The sequence below is a fragment of the Macaca thibetana genome, chromosome 17 (assembly GCF_024542745.1).
Source record: "Macaca thibetana thibetana isolate TM-01 chromosome 17, ASM2454274v1, whole genome shotgun sequence".
In the NCBI taxonomy this organism is placed as follows: domain Eukaryota; kingdom Metazoa; phylum Chordata; class Mammalia; order Primates; family Cercopithecidae; genus Macaca; species Macaca thibetana.
Window position 1 is genome coordinate 2,807,626 of NC_065594.1, and position 17,220 is coordinate 2,824,845.

At 36.9% G+C, this 17,220-nt stretch overlaps 1 long non-coding RNA gene across 1 annotated transcript; it reads right to left on the reverse strand.

The window, feature by feature from the left end:
• Positions 1-3,447: 3,447 nt before the first annotated feature.
• On the reverse strand, positions 3,448-4,093 carry LOC126940862 (uncharacterized). Its single transcript, XR_007720945.1, has 4 exons — positions 3,997-4,093; positions 3,868-3,953; positions 3,610-3,738; positions 3,448-3,523 (listed from the first exon to the last, which is right to left on the reverse strand). It is a non-coding gene; the product is annotated as an uncharacterized LOC126940862 (long non-coding RNA).
• Positions 4,094-17,220: the final 13,127 nt, after the last annotated feature.

Genomic DNA, 17,220 nt, shown 5'->3' on the forward strand with positions numbered 1-17,220 from the left:
AGACTTCTCCCTGAATAAACATGGCCCACATTGTCTTGGAAAAATGTGTTACCTGTGACTCAAAGAATGATAGACACAGCTAGAAATCAGCTCTCACACAAAACCCTGCTTTGAGAAGGAAGACAGAGGAAGCCAGCAGAGCTGCAGTAATTGATACAACATAATGCACTTTACCATATGTGTCATGGATGTATGCTCATGTAGATGGGAAGAACAATGTTAGCTACTACTTTATACCACCCAACATGGTGCCTTTGAACATACAACTTTGATTTTTAAAAATTGTGATAAAGTACAGCTAACATAAAATTTCCTATCTTAGCCATTTTTTCTAAATTTGATTTTACGCATTCATGTTTTGAAACTTTGCCATAGTGCCTAAGAAAGTGAACCTGGGAGATGGGTACCATCTCTAATTCCACACATTCCTGCTAAACAGTGTGCAATACGTATTCATCCAATAAGCAAAGAAGTGTGCTGGGTGTTTGGCTGCAAGGTAGGAAAGGCAGCATCTGGAAAACAATTCTGAACTCTGGTGAACTCGAATTCTGTTTGAGATACACTGGTACCACAGTAAATACAATTTGGTTTTGCAGGGAAACACGTGTCATTAACCCAGGGCATGTGTATTACTGGGCATCTTCAGAATCCTCTTTTCGGCCCTTGCCCTACTGATTTAAATGGCTAAGGAACAGTGAGAACTTCTGTTTCCGAGTTCCTACATTTGGGACTGAACAGATCATGTTTTGCTGATGTTCACTACCTATCACAAAGACCTCTAAATAATAAACTACAAAGCATCTGGTGTTTTCAGAAAATGAAACATTACATTTCCTTTAGTCCACTGTTCAAACATGTGTTTAAAAGTTTTAAGGTGTTCAAGTTTGCAAATGCATCAAATGTTTTATCTGTAGGTTGTTATAAATTGTAGCTTTTTTTTTTCTGAAGTCTTTAACTGATTTGCTAATGTCCTGTTCCATTGGTTTCTGGCCCCCAGTGATCAGTATGATGATAGGCCTACAGCATTATTTGAATATGCAAGGAAAGTCCTGCATGTTATTTAGGTTTCACTGTGGCCAACTGATCTCAAGTTGCATAGTTTTAGTTAGGAGTATTTTTTAAATAAATAAGTGCCTGTGTTTACTAAAATGTAGGATAATTGTTGCTTTCCTCCTTCAAAGAAAGTCCCAGCATCGGCGGGGTGCAGTGGCTCACCCCTGCAATCACAGCACTTTGGGAGGCCGAGATGGGCAGATCATGAGGTCAGGAGATCGAGACCTTCCTGGCTAACATGGTGAAACCCCGTCTCTACTAAAAAAATACAAAAAATTAGCCGGGCGCGGTGGCGGGCGCCTACAGTCCCAGCTACTCGGGAGGCTGAGGCAGGAGAATGGCGGGAACCCGGGAGGCGGAGCTTGCAGTGAGCTGAGATCTGGCCACCGCACTCCAGCCTGGGCGACAGAGCGAGACTCTGTCAAAAAAAAAAAAAAAAAAGTCTCAGCGTAAAGTAATTTTTTAAATTCAATATCTTCTATCTTGGAAGAATGACATTCAGAGTAGTTTTAATGATGTCAAAGTACAAAAGTTCAAGAGTTACTTTGAAAGTTTGATTTATAGCTATGTAAAGACTAATGCCAGGTTTGAACATGAATACAGCTCAAGGAAAACCATACCAGCTGTGACAACTTGGAGATTAGGTCCATTATAATTTAGTTTTACCAGTTTATCCGCTATTTGGCAAGAACTGAATAAGTTCCCTCCAGGTTTCACCCATATCTTGTGCTTTCAATGCACAGAAACTATAGTTTTTTTTTTTGTTTTTTTTTTTTTTTTTGAGACGGAGTCTTGCTCTGTCACCGAGGCTGGAGTGCAGTGGCCGGATCTCAGCTCACTGCAAGCTCCGCCTCCCGGTTTTACGCCATTCTCCTGCCTCAGCCTCCTGTGTAGCTGGGACTACAGGCGCCCGCCACCTCGCCCGGCTATTTTTTTGTATTTTTTTAGTAGAGACGGGGTTTCACCGTGTTAGCCGGGATCGTCTCTCGATCTCCTGACCTCGTGATCCGCCCGTCTCGGCCTCCCAAAGTGCTGGGATTACAGGCTTGAGCCACCGCGCCCGGCCAACTATAGTTTTAAATTGAGAAATATACGAAAATTAATCTGTTTAAGAAGAGGAGGCCGGGCGCAGTGGCTCAAGGCTGTAATTCCAGCACTTTGGGAGGCCGAGACGGGCGGATCACGAGGTCAGGAGATCGAGACCATCCTGGCTAACACGGTGAAACCCCGTCTCTACTAAAAATACAAAAAATCAGCCGGGCGAGGTGGCGGTGCCTGTGGTCCCAGCTACTCAGGAGGCTGAGGCAGGAGAATGGCGTGAACCCGGGAGCGGAGCTTGCAGTGAACCGAGATCACACCACTGCACTCCAGCCTGGGCCACAGAGCGAGACTCCGTCTCAAAAAAAAAAAAAAAAAAAAAAAGAGATATACTGGCTTGATCCAAGCACCTTGCAACTTATATTCTATTAAATATGTAAGTGTTTTGCAGTTGTTACTTGGCATCTTATTGGGTTGCACTTTAGAACCAACTTTTTTCTCCTTTTGTAATCAAATATTTTTATAAATACCTGAAACCTCTAAGAAATATTCAAATAAATGTTTCCATTTTTAAAAAGTACTTTCTCTGTTAAATTGATTTGCTTTTTGACCAAAGATCAATTGACCATATTTATATGGGTCTATGTCTTGGCACTTTATTCCATTGCATTGCTCTATTCGTCTATTATTTCACCCGTAATACACTGTCTTGATTACTACAGCTTTCTTGTAGTTTGTTGATTTTCACAAAGTAACTTGCTAGTATTTTGACTGGGACTGTGTTGAATTTATACATAAAATTGATAACTGACATGTTGACAAAATTGAGCCTTCATGTCTATGAACCATGGAATTGCTTTCCATTTATTTAGGTCTTTCCCCCCCCCCCCCCCCCGCCCCGAGACAGAGTCTCGTTCTGTCGTCCAGGCTGGAGTGAGTGGCGCGATCTTGGTTCACTGCAAGCTCCGCCTCCCGGGTTCCCGCCATTCTCCTGCCTCAGCCTCCCGAGTAGCTGGGACTACAGGCGCCGCCACCACGCCCGGCTGATTTTTATATTTTTTTAGTAGAGATGGGTTTCACCGTGTTAGCCAGGATGGTCTCGATCTCCTGACCTGGTGATCCACCCGCCTCGACCTCCAAAGTGCTAGGATAACAGGCGTGAGCCACCGCGCCCGGCCTATTTAGGTCTTTTTTATCAGAATTTTTTCTTTCGTCAGAATTTTGTGGCTTTCCTCATAAAGATCTTGTGCGTATTTTATTAAACTTAGATCAAAGTGTTTTCCGGTGCTAATATAAATGGTGTTATGTTTCTAATTCCAAGTTTCAGTTATCCATTGCTGGTATGTAAGAAAGCAACTGACATTTGTCTATCAGCCCACATCCTACAACCTTGCTGTAACTGACATTTGTCTATCAGCCCACATCCTACAACCTTGCTGTAACTGACATTGGTCTATCAGCCCACATCCTACAACCTTGCTGTAACTGACATTGGTCTATCAGCCCACATCCTACAACCTTGCTGTAACTGACATTTGTCTATCAGCCCACATCCTACAACCTTGCTGTAACTGACATTTGTCTATCAGCCCACATCCTACAACCTTGCTGTAACTGACATTTGTCTATCAGCCCACATCCTACAACCTTGCTGTAACTGACATTGGTCTATCAGCCCACATCCTACAACCTTGCTGTAACTGACATTGGTCTATCAGCCCACATCCTACAACCTTGCTGTAACTGACATTGGTCTATCAGCCCACATCCTACAACCTTGCTGTAACTGACATTTGTCTATCAGCCCACATCCTACAACCTTGCTGTAACTGACATTTGTCTATCAGCCCACATCCTACAACCTTGCTGTAACTGACATTTGTCTGTCAGCCCACATCCTACAACCTTGCTGTAACTGACATTTGTCTATCAGCCCACATCCTACAACCTTTTGCTGTAACTGCCTGTAAGTTCCAGGAGGGTTTTTGTTCTACAATAGAGCTTTCTACTCTAATTTTTATGATTTTTTATAGTTGTTTCAAGCATAAATTATTTCTTCTTTCTGTAATTCTCTAAGATGGAAGCTTAGATTATTGACTTTAGATTTTCTTGCCTTTTTTATTATCATTCCTTTTAAAAATTTTATTGAGGTATATTTGACTAGTAAAAATTGTATATGCTTAAGGTATACGATTGGTGATTTGATATACATATCCACTGTAAAATATCACCACAATAAAGCAAATTAACATCACCATCACCTCAGCTTTTTTTCCTAATATAAGCATTTAATAATGTAATTTTCCCTCCAAATAATGCTATCAATGCATTCCACATATTTTGATAAGTTGTGTTTTAATTTTCATCTGGTTCAATTTTTTTAAAAAAATCTATCCAGAGACTTCTTTTACCCATCTTTTCTTTAGAAGTTCTTTGTTTAATGTTCAAATATTTGGAAATTTTCCAAATACCATTCTGTTACTGATTTGTAGTTTGATTTAATTGTGGTCAGAGAACATATTCTGCATAATTCCTGTTTTTTTTTTTTTTTTTAAACTAGTTACGGTGTGTTTATGAGCTAGAATGGGGTCTGTCTTGTTGCATGTTCCATGTGAATGTGAGAAGAATATATATTGTGCCGTCGTTGGATGGAGAATTCTATAAATGTCAATTAGAATATGCTAATTATAATGCTATTGAGAGCAACTGCATCCTACTGATTCTCTGCCTGCTTGATATATATATGTTAATAAAAGAAGGGTATTGTATTCTTCAGCTATAGTAATAGATTTGTCTATTTTTCTTTGCAGTTCTATCAGTTTTTGCTTCATGTATTTTGAGTCTGTGTTATTAGGCACATACAGATTAAGGATTTGTCTTCTTAGAGAATTGATCCCTTCATCAACATGTAATCTCTCTTTTTTCTCTTATAATTTTTCTTGCCCAGAAATCCGCTTTGTCTGAAATTAATACAGCTACACCAACTTGCTTTTGATTCGTGTTCGTATGATACATCTTTCTCCCACCTCTTTAGATTAAACCTGTGTCTTTCTATTTAAAGAGGGTTTATTGTAGAAAATTTATAGTAGGGTCTTTTTTATTCCAATCCACTCTAGCAACCTGTCTTTAATTGAAGTATTGAGACCACTGACAAAGTGATGATTGATAGTTGGGTTAATATCTACCATATTTGTAACTGTATTTTATTCATTGCTTTTCCTGTTTTTTTTATTTACCTTCTTTTTTTTGAGACGGAATTTCGCTCTTGTCACCCAGGTTGGAGTGCAATGGCACAATCTCGGCTCACTGCAACCTCTGCATCCGGGTTTCAAGTGATTTTCCTGCCTCAGCTTCCCGAGTAGCTGAGATTACAGGCGCCCACCACTACGCCTGGCTAATTTTTTGTAGAGACATGGTTTTGCCATGTTGGGCAGGCTGGTCTTGAACTCCTGACCTCAGGTGATCTGCCCACCTTGGCCTCCCAAAGTGCTGGGATTACAGGCCTGAGCCACTGCACCCAAACTTTATTCACCTTCTTTTGTCTGGCTTGTCTGATTTTAATTCAGTATATGTAATTCTATTTTCTCCCTTCTCTTAGCATTTCAGTTATATGTTGCTTTTAAAAAACCTTATTGTTTGCCCTAAAGTTTGCAATATACATTTTATAACTAACCTAAGTTTTCTTTCAAATAAGTTTATACTGCTTCATGAATTTTGCAGGTGCTGTAAAGTATTTCAGAGTTCTCCATCTAATTACTTATAAAGTTGCTGCCATTAATTTTACTTTATCACATGCTATAGTCACATAATACATTCTTATTATTTTAAGTAAATATCTCTTATCAATTAAGAATAAGATAAACAAAGATTTTACTTTATTTTCATTCATTTCTTCTCCAAAGCTTTTCTTAATTATGTAGAAAATTTTTACATTTTCTTCATTTTTGAAGATTAATTTCTCTGAATATAAAATTGTTGTTTTTATTTCAACACTTTAAATACTTCACCCACTTTCTTCTCATTTGCAAAGTTTCTGATAAGATGTAACATATAATATTTGTATTTTTTCTTTATAGATATAATGTTTTGCCTCTGGCTTTTTTCAAAGTTTTCTTTTGCTTTGGTTTTCTTTTGTTTGGATATGGTAAGCTTGGAGATATATATATATATAAAATATATATACACACATGTACACATATATATAATATACATATACACACTAATGTGGATATATATACACACATTAATTTTATAAAATTCTCACCTAACAATTATTGCTTCAAATATTACTTCTGCTCATTTTTTCTTCTTTTAGTATTGCAATTACATGTATGTCATATCTTTTAAAAATGTTCCACAGTTCTTGGATATTAGGTTCTGTGTTTTCATTCTTTTTTCTATTTACATTTTAGTCTGGACAGTTTGTAATGGTATTGCTTCACATTCACTGATTCTTTCGGCCAAGTTCATCTTACTGAGTCCATCAAAGGCATTCTTCATTTCTATGACTGTGGTTTTAAATTCTAGCATTTTATTTTCATTCTGTCTTACAGTTTTCATCTCTGTGCTTATACTACCAATCTATTGTTGCATGTAGTCTACTCTCTTCATTAAAACTATTAGCATGTTAATTATAGTTATTTTTAAATCCTTGTCTGAAAATTCCAAAATCTCTTCCATTTCCAAGTCCAATTCTGATGCTTGCTTTGGCATCTGCAGACTTGTAATTTTTTAAGCATGCTTTGTAATTTTTCATAGAAAACTCTATATAGTGTATCGAGCAAAAGAAAACTGAGATAAATAGGCCTTTAGTGAGATATTTTATGTTTATGTGGCTATAGGATAGGTTATATTTATTGTTTCCTGTGGCTGTAGGTGTCTGAAACTAATATTCCTCTGGTGTCCATGGGTTATCTCCCCTGCTGTATTTAGATTTCCCTAGAGACTCCTCCTTAAGTGGAGTCTGACAGCTTTATCTACTTTTATTATAAAAAGCGCTGTTAATGTGGTGGTAAGGAGTGGCAAAGGAGAGGCATTCTATATTCTTATAATGTTATCTCAGTCTCTTTATGTCCCTCTGTGTGATTTTCACAAATATTTCTTACTATTTTTTTCTCCCCTTCCTAGATGCGACAGAAAGGTTGGAGTGGGCTGGAGTTGGATGATTACTCTTTTACCTGTGTGAGATTAGGCTCTGGTGAACTCTTTTTTTTCACTCGAGAGTGGGCCTTTGTCATGGAGAACACATTGGGCATATTTCAAAGTACTTATTTTTATCTTCTCATACTAAAGACACGAGGTGATTTTTCTTGAATACTATTATGAGAACCTGCTGGCATTTTTTTCATATAAAAACCCATGAAATATGAATGTAAGTGGACTGTAGCCTCCAGCAGTTATTCATTATCAATCCTGTCTAAATTCAGCATCACCACTTAAGTGTGCCTACCAGATTACACCTCCAGTGACTTCTATCCCAGGTAAAATGATCTCAGCTATATTTCTCCAAATTTGTCTGTCTCTTTAGATTTTAGGGTGGCAGTTTGCCCTGCAATCGTAATTCTCTGTTGGGTGCAAAAAAAAAAAAAGTCATTGATTTTCATTTGTTTAGTTTTTTCCTTGTCATAAGGATAAGAGTGACAATTTCCAAGCTCCGTAAGTGTTGGAGCTGCAACAGGAAGTCCTCTCCATTTTTTTAAGTGTAGCATATTTCAAAAGCACTGACATTGTAGTTAACATCTGGTTACTAGATTACAATTTTGTGGTTAGGAAAATATTTTTTTAAGTACAAGGCTGAGAGATCAACTCATAAAACTTTGCACAAATGAACAAGTGTTCTATGGATAAAAATCTCTTTAGCAATTGTATGGGAGGGTAATCATAAATCCCCTCTCTTACAGGCAATTTTACTATTTCAGCAGATGAACATGCAGTTAAAAAAAATATGTCATCAGAACAAACTTTTTCTATTATTTGAGTTAACTGAGATGTTGCTGCATTTTATTATAAAGACATTTATCTTTTTAGGAAGGGGGCTGGAATTAATGTTAGACAAATAAAGCATTTCTAGGAGCTCATAATTTAAGAGGGACCAAAAACTTAGTAATCAAGATAAATTATATTTTTAAATAATACTTTTTAAAAAATAAATATTAATGAAAAAATTTTACAATGAAGAAAATATCAAAATTTACTTAAAGGCAGAATTAGAAACAGTCCCATGTACAGTCATACTGGAGACTAAGGCAAAAGGGAAAATCTTGATTGCTGACTTTTTTTGTATTTCTTTAAATTGCACACCCTACGCAAGTGGCTCCTTCTACTCCAGCCCTAGTAGGGGAATGTTCAGTCATCAGACACTGGAAAAATGCATGTAAATTTACATCTTAGAGAATAAAACATTGAAGTATGTCAAATATAGGATGATTTTCTTCCATACATAGTTCAACATATCATGTGAAATTCAATATAACTAAGTGAAAAACAAAAGTATTGCCGATTCCTTTAAGTAAAAAGCTACTATTTCATTCGGTAGCTCTTTGTGATTTGACAATAATACTAATATATTAAAGGTTAACATATTTGTCTCTTCACACACAAATGCATATACACATACACATTTATGTACACACATACAAATATTACAAGAGATTGAAAATAGGCATCTCCATAAAAAAGTATCTCTTGGGCTGACTTCCCACTGAAGCTTCCGGGCTAGCCATGATTTTGGATTCCTGCTTTCCCTCATGATCCCTCCATCCCTATTCCCTTCTCAGACTTTTCCAAACCTTAAAATAATTGCTATTTTAAATACCCATGTGTCTTAATTTTTTACTGTAAATCTTTAAGGTCTACAATATAATATTTTGATATATATATGTAAATGACCACTATAGTCAAGCAAATTAACACATCCTTCTTCTCACATAGCTTTTGTTTGTTTTGTGGTAAGAACACCTGAAATTTACTCACTTTAGCGATTTATTGGACCACTTCCTCTCTTCCTAACTAAAGAGACTTGAATTTGTGTTGAAATACAGTTTCATTTATATAAGACATGTTATTAAGTACTGTACATATAAATATGCATACCCTTTTGTTGGATACACAGGGTAAAATAATTCAAGTATATAATATGTAATATTAAAATGCCAGAGAGTATGTGTTTTTACTAAAACATTCCTTCTTTTCTTTTGATCCCATTAGACATGATCAAAATACATTTGAACATGAGGGTTGCTACTTAATGAGCTGTGGTGGTAAGAAGTGAACAGCTGTTCTACCGACGAGATGGTTGGTGGGCTTGACACACTGAGCACATCTGAGCACAGGGAACTCACCAAATTTCCTGGCAATGCGCAGGTGTTGAGGAACAAGACAATGACAGAGAACATTCTCTTCTAATTGTGCCCAGATGATGATAATCGGGACAATTTGGGACTTCATATTTTTCAGAACTTTAATCTTCATAAAATTTTCAACAGGAACAAAGAGAAAAGGCTGGAATTATCTGAATTGTATAGGTAGATAAAGGACCTAGAGTCCTTCAAGACTTACACATTGAGTCATAGATAATATAATCAACATACATATATATACACGTATATATATCTATGGAATTTAAATTGTGGTGTGGTTTTACAAATCAGATGGAAAGGGTCACATTTGTAACTAGAAAAATTCAGGTCAGGTCTCTGTCAGTACTCAAATCTATTGCTTTAATTCCACATATCAAACATTATTTTGTCTCTATCTCATTTTGTTAATGTCGTGTAAACAATATGCTGGTTTTCTACTTCTCAGAAATGTTTACTGTGAGGCCAGTTTTGCCATTATGAAGGAAAATGTAGGGGAAGACTAGTCCTGCACATGTTGTATTATTTAGACACACGAACAATAGAATATGTACTAAAATCTCGTCACAATCACATCTGAAGGCCAGGGAACAAAGAGATTTATTGCAAATATTGAATTTCCTGCTTAATTGTTTTTATGGTCAAAAGTCCTTGTTAAGCACACTACTTTTAGGACTCTCCACAATCTCCACAAGTGACCTAAAGACAAAGTGTGGGAGACTAGTACAAAGTGGTGGGGCCTGAGACCCAGAATAAAATGAATACATGCGAGAAGAAATCACGTCTAGAGCAGAGGCTTTTTCACTTCATAAATTACTATCTTGATGGACATTCGATACTAGCAAATTCAATGCACAAGTAATGCAAAGAATTTTCGTGGGTGGAAAAGGCTGAAAGAAGAGATCAAGCAACAGCGTCGGTAGCTCTGGATGGTTTGATAATGGTCCCAGATTTCAAGCAGATACTTAAATACATTCTTCACATAACTTAGAGTACCCGGGTGTTACATCTCACAGAAATGGTATACTCATTGTGCTGTTTTTATTTCTAAGTAGAATCTTGAAAGATCTTTCTAAGTAAAATGTTGGCAAAGAAACAATCCCATCACTAAATGTCCCTGTCATTTCGTTTTTTATGGGATTGGTTGCAGATGTTGCAGGGTCTTTGCCTCTCCACCTAGGTCTGTTCACACTCAGCTCAGTCACCAATTGGGATAAATACTGAACACACCACTCCACTGTTGTGATTCAGCTTTAAAACTTACTTTTCAATTTTTCTTTTTCTTTTTTTTTTTTTTTTTTTGGTCTCAACTTACTGGTGCTTTTTGTAGAGAAAACTTTCAAGTGGTTTTAGATTATAAAATAAGGCAATGATGAATTACTTGGGAACTTTATTAAACATGAGACTAAACTTTGATCATCATATTTTTGTAGAAAAACAATAAATATCAAATAGAGACAAATCTGAGATAAAGTTCAATTCAAAATAGATTGAGACTGGAAGAGCATTAATGTTACTTAAATCATATATTTAATAGAAATATACAAACGAAGGTTCTAACAGCTGGATGTTTTCATAAGTGAAGGAACATCTAAAACTAACTTTTAGAAAATTAATAGTATGTACCCTGGAGGCTACTGTATTACTTATGCAACATTTTTTTTTAAGTATCATTTTGTATTCTATGTAAGATGACAAAAATGGGTTTTGTTTTTGTCATTGTTGTTATACAATTAAAAGTTGTTCACGAAACGAGGTGTAACCATAATGTAACGTGCTGCTTAACTGTAAGGAATATTTGCATAGTCATAGGAATGTAAACCCTAAGTATTGATTTAATTTCAAAGGGTGATATAAGTATATTGGAAGAATGAGGGGTAGTCTGTGTGAGTTTATAGCTAGCAAAGATTTTATAAAATAGATTATTTCTCAACCTCAATAAAAGGAAAGTAATAGATACCATCTAAAGGTTAAAAATCAAGAAACAGCTGTCCTAACATTTGATTTGGAAATGGGAGGTAAATGACATTAGAAACAACTATAAACAAGTAGAAAAAAAATTGGGAGAATGGGCAAAGGACCATTGTTTCTTTCTTTTTTTTTTTTTTTTGAGACAGAGTTTCGCTCTGTCATCCAGGCTGCAGTGCAATGGCATGATCTCGGCTCACTGCAATCTCCATCTCCCAGGTTCAAGTGGTTCTCCTGCCTCAGCTTCCCAAGTAGCTGGGATTACAGGTGTGCACCACGATGCCCAGCTAATTTTCTTTGTATTTTTAGTAGAGACAGGGTTTCACCATGTTGGCCGGGCTGGTCTTGAACTCTTGACCTCAAGTGATCCACCCACCTCGGCCTCCCAAAGTGCTGGGATTACAGGCATGAGCCACCGCGCCCGGCCAGGACCATTGTTTCTTCTTGGACAGTTATGTTACTAATTACCACCCTGCTGGTACTTTTTGAATGTATGTGTGTTATTCCTTTGATAAAATTAAACACCTAAGAGTTCTATAAGAAATTAAATCCTATTTTTAAAAAGAAAACATTTTTTTGTTGGAGGGGAAGAGTACTTCAACATTTCTCTTTAATATAGAAAAGTGGAAATGTTAATTAACAAAAACTATTCTTTCTGGCCAAAATATTATAACACCTTTGAGAGCGATCAACATTAAAAAATACACTCTGCAATCCTGCTTCCCCAATAAACAAAATTATCTTCATAGTCTTATTCAAACTTGTATACCGCCATAGCATAGTGACTAAGACCAAAGGCTTTCATTCAGACTCTCTTGGTTTGAATCCTGGTTGTGTAACTTTGATCTAGTTAGTTAACCTATTTAGTAAAAACATGCATCACTGCATTGTTTGAGGGTTAAATAAGATAATAAATGCAAAGCACTTACCATGGTGCCTAGCATAATTCACATTCAATTAATGTTAGTTTTTCTTTCATCCACAGTTGAAATCACGGCATAGATATATATTTGTATCTCTCCACATAAACTCAATTCCTCAGCCACCTCCCCTTTTCCCACAATGCAGCCCTCTGTTACACCCCTCCTGTGCTAATTCTTGACCATTCTTCAGAAAAGCCTTCACTAATTGGCACTATGTAAGCCCTATTTCCCCTTTTTGACTTTTCTCCTCCATGGTATCTTGCTTATTTCCTTAATAGCACTTCCTAGAACATAAAATAAATATTTCTGAGTATAATTATTTATTTAATATCCATTTGTGTCTGACAGTAGACTTTAAACTCTTTGGAGCAAAGTCTACTTCTATCTCCGTCTTTATTAGATACTTAGTTCCTAGCACACTGTTTGACTCATAATAGGTGTTCATTAAATGATTGGCTTAAAGGTTGATTGTGACAGCATAGCTTCCCATTAGGTTGCCGAGCTATATCTTCCTTAACTGTTGTGTTACTGAGGTAGGGGGCTGGCAGGACCTGTTTTCCAGTCATGGCCCTGTTTATCAAAGCAGGATCTGATCAAAACAGGATGTAGCAAACAAGTGGGCCAAAACCAGCAGATGGCTATGAAAGTGACGTTTAGGTGCCCTCACTGCTCATTAGCATAAAGACACACCTACCAGCACCATGACAGTTTACAAATACCATGGCAGTAGGCCATGGCAATGGCTAGAAAGTTACCTTACATGGTTTCTGGAACTCCCAACCCTCTTTCCAGAAAGTTCTGAATACCGTGCCTCTTAATTAACATATAATTAAAAGTGAGTATAAGTACAGCTGCCAACAGCCTAATATGCTTCTATATCAGGGCACACTGCCAGTACTGCAAGGAGCAGTACTGGTTCTATGAAAGTTGCTTTCTCTTACCACCAGCTTGCCCTTAAATTCTTTCCTGGGTAAAGCCAAGAACCCTCCCAGGCTAAGCCCCAACTCTGGGGCTCACCTACCCACCTGCATCATTACTATTGGGATACTTCTAATTTTCAGTTACTTCCACTTGTCCATAGTGCTATAATGAATATGATAAGAATAGGGATTTTTCTTCTTTCTGATTATAAACATTTAATAAACACATCCAAAATGTGAATACTTCTGTCTAAATTCTCTGATTATGTTTTATAGCTCCATATTCTCATAAGCAGCTACTCAAATGATCAACATATCCTTGAATGTATAAGTAAATTCATGAAGGAAGAGTTAAGACCAACAATTGATCAGTTAGGACTTTTCCAGAAGTTTACTTTATGTTTGTTCTTAATACTTCTACTTCATGTTGTTTTTCTTAATCCCACTCCCTAGTTGTCAAATATTTAGCATGATTAATGCCTCATCTTTTGAAAGAAAAACGGTACATTTGGAGTGCTCTTATTTTTTTCTTTTTTAAAAAATGCATATCGGTGATTCTTTTTAAATGCTCACCTGCCTCCTTCCTTGGTATGATTTGATAGCTTCTTACTAAAAGGTGACTCGCTAGAAATATTTTTACAATCTTCTTTTATGAGTAACTTTGTTTGAAAAAGCCTTCCTTCATTAATAAACAAGTTATTTGGCTTTGGTTTATTTTCAGTTTTATTTTAGATAGTAAATAGCATTATGTTTCTTTTTACAGAGGTAGAGACTGAACTTTTGAACATACAAGTAATTAGTCCAGGCTCATAAGGTAAAGAATGATGGTTCCTGTTGTCTCTGGAGTCTACGTTCTCAACTCATATACCACACAGCCTCCATCCTCTACTTCTACGGTGGTATCTACTGTTTCCACACTTCATTATAATTCTGTGAAGTCACATATCATTCCTCATTCTCAGTTTTATACTTAACACCTATCACAGGGCACAACAGGTCACTCAATGATAATGAGGTTTACTAAAGTAAAATTTATGCCATTGATCATTGTGAGTGGGGTCAACCAAAATGAAAAAGAAACAACTCGGGCAATTCAGGTGTAATATGTAGAAATGTTAATTACTGTGAACTCTTAATTAACATTAAGTTATTCCTCCCCCATGCCATGATGTATATGCCACCTTCTCCTAAATCTACACAGCTGAATAGTAGCCATCTGAAGACTTAAGGACTATGAAAGAATTGTGAAACATTCACATAGTAATTTTCTTTTTTAATTATACTTTAAGTTCTGAGATACATGTGCAGAACGCACAGGTTTGTTACATAGGTATACACGTGCCACGGTGGTTTGCTGCACCCATCAACCTGTCATCTACATTAGATATTTCTCCTAATGCTATCCCTCCCCTCGCCCCCAACCCCCTGACAGGCCCCTCTGTGTGATAGTACCCTCCCTGTGTCCATGTATTCTCATTGCTCAACTCCCACTTATGAGTGAGAACATGCAGTGTTTGGTTTTCTGTTCCTGTGTTAGTTTCCTGAGAATGATAGTTTCCAGCTTCATCCATGTCCCTGCAAAGAACATGAACTCATCCTTTTTTATGGCTGCATAGTATTCCATGGTGTATATGTGCCACATTCTCTTTATCCAGTGTATCACTAATGGGCATTTGGGTTGGTTCCAAGTCTTTGCTATTGTGAATAGTGCTGTAATAAACATACATGTGCATGTGTCTTTTTAGTAGAATGATTTCTAATCCTTTGGGTATATACCCAGTAATGGGATTGCTAGGTCAAATGGTATTTCTGGTTGCAGATCATTGAGGAATCGCCACACTGTCTTCCACAATGATTGAACTTTTTTACACTCCCACCAACCATGTAAAAGCATTCCAATTTCTCCACATCCTCTCCAGCATCTGTTGTTTCCTGACTTTTTAATAATGGCCATTCCAACTAGCGTGAGATGGTATCTCATTGTGGTTTTGATTTGCATTTCTCCAATGATCAGTGATGATGAACTTTTTTTCATGTCTGTTGGCCGCATAAATGTCTTCTTCCAGGAAGTGTCTGTTCATATTCTTCACCCACTTTTTGATGGGGTTGTTTGGGTTTTTTTCTTGTAAATTTGTTTACATTCTTTGTAGATTCTGGATATTAGCCCTTTGTCAGATAGATAGATTGCAAAAATTTTCTCCCATTCTGTAGGTTACCTGTTCTTTCTGATGATAGTTTCTTTTGCCCTGCAGAAGCTCTTTAGTTTAGTTAGATCCCATTTGTCAATTTCGGCTTTTGTTGCCATTGCTTTTGGTGTATTAGACATGAAGTCTTTGCCCATGGCTATGTCCTAAATGGTATTGCCTAGTTTTTCTTCTAGGATTTTTATGGTTTTAGTTCTTACATTTAAGTCTTCAATCCATCTGGAGTTAATTTTTGTATATGGTGTGAGGAAAGGGTCCAGTTTCAGTTTTCTGCATATGGCTAGCCAGTTTTCCCAACATTATTTATTAAATAGGGAATCCTTTCTCCATTGCTTGTTTTTGTCAGATTTGTCAAAGATCAGATGGTTGTGGATGTATGATCTTATTTCTGAGGCCTCTGTTCTGTTGCATTGGTCTGTATGTCTGTTTTGGTACCAGTACCATACTGTTTTGGTTACTATAACCTTGTAGTACAGTTTGAAGTCAGGTAGCATGATGCCTGCAGCCTCGCTGTGTTTGCTTAGGCTTGTCTTGGCTATATGGGCTCTTTCTTGGTTTCATATGACATTTAAAGTAATTTTTTCTAATTCTAAAACTAATTCTGTGAAGAAAGTCAATGGTAGTTTGAGGGGGATAGCACTGAATCTATAAATTACTTTGGGAAATATGGCCATTTTCACAATAAGTGATTCTTCCTATCTATAAGCATGGAATGTTTTTCCATTTGGTTGTATCCCCTCTCACTTCCTTGAGCAGTGGTTTGTAGTTCTCTTGAAGAGGTCCTTTACATTCCTTGTAAGTTGTATTCCTATGTATTTTATTATCTTTGTAGCAACTGTGAATGAGAGTTCACTCATGATTTGGCTGTCTGTCTATTATTGGTGTATAGGAATGCTTGTGATTTTTGCACATTGATTTTGTATCCTGAGACTTTGCTGAAGTTGCTTATTAGCTTAAGGAAAAAATTTTGGGCTTAGATGATGGGGTTTTCTAAATATACAACCATGTCATCTGCAAACAGACACAATTTGACTTCCTTTCTTCCTATTTAAATATCCTTTATTTCTTTCTCTTGCCTGATTGCCCTGGCCAGAACTTCCAGTACTGTGTTGAATAGGAGTGGTGAGGGAGGGCATCCTTGTCTTGTGCCAGTTTTCAAAGGAATGCTTCCAGCTTTTCCCCATTCAGTATGATATTGGCTGTGGGTTTGTCATAAATAGCTCTTATCATTTTGAGATATGTTCCATCAATACCTAGTTTATTGAGAGTTTTTAGTATGAAGGAATGTTGAATTTTATCGAAGGTCTTTTCTGCTTCTATTGAGATAATTAGGTGGTTTTTGTCATTGGTTCTGTATATGTGATGGATTTTGTTTATTGATAATTCGTATACTGAACCAGCCTTGCATCCCAGGGATGAAGCCAACTTGATCATGGTAGATAAGCTTTTTGAAGTGCTGCTCGATTCGGGTTGCCAGTATTTTATTGAGGATTTTTGCATTGATGTTCATCAGGAACACTGGCCCGAAATCTTCTTTTTTTGTTGTTGTGTCTCTGCCTGGTTTCCCTATCAGGATGATGCTATGCTGGCCTCATAAAATGAGCTGGGGAGTAGTCCCTCTTTTTCTATTGTTTGGAATAGTTTCAGAAAGAATGGTACCACCTCCTCTTTGTACCTCTGGAAGAATTAGGCTGTGAATCCATCTGGTCCTGGGGTTTTTTTGTTTGGTAGACTATTAATTACTGCCTCAATTTCAGAA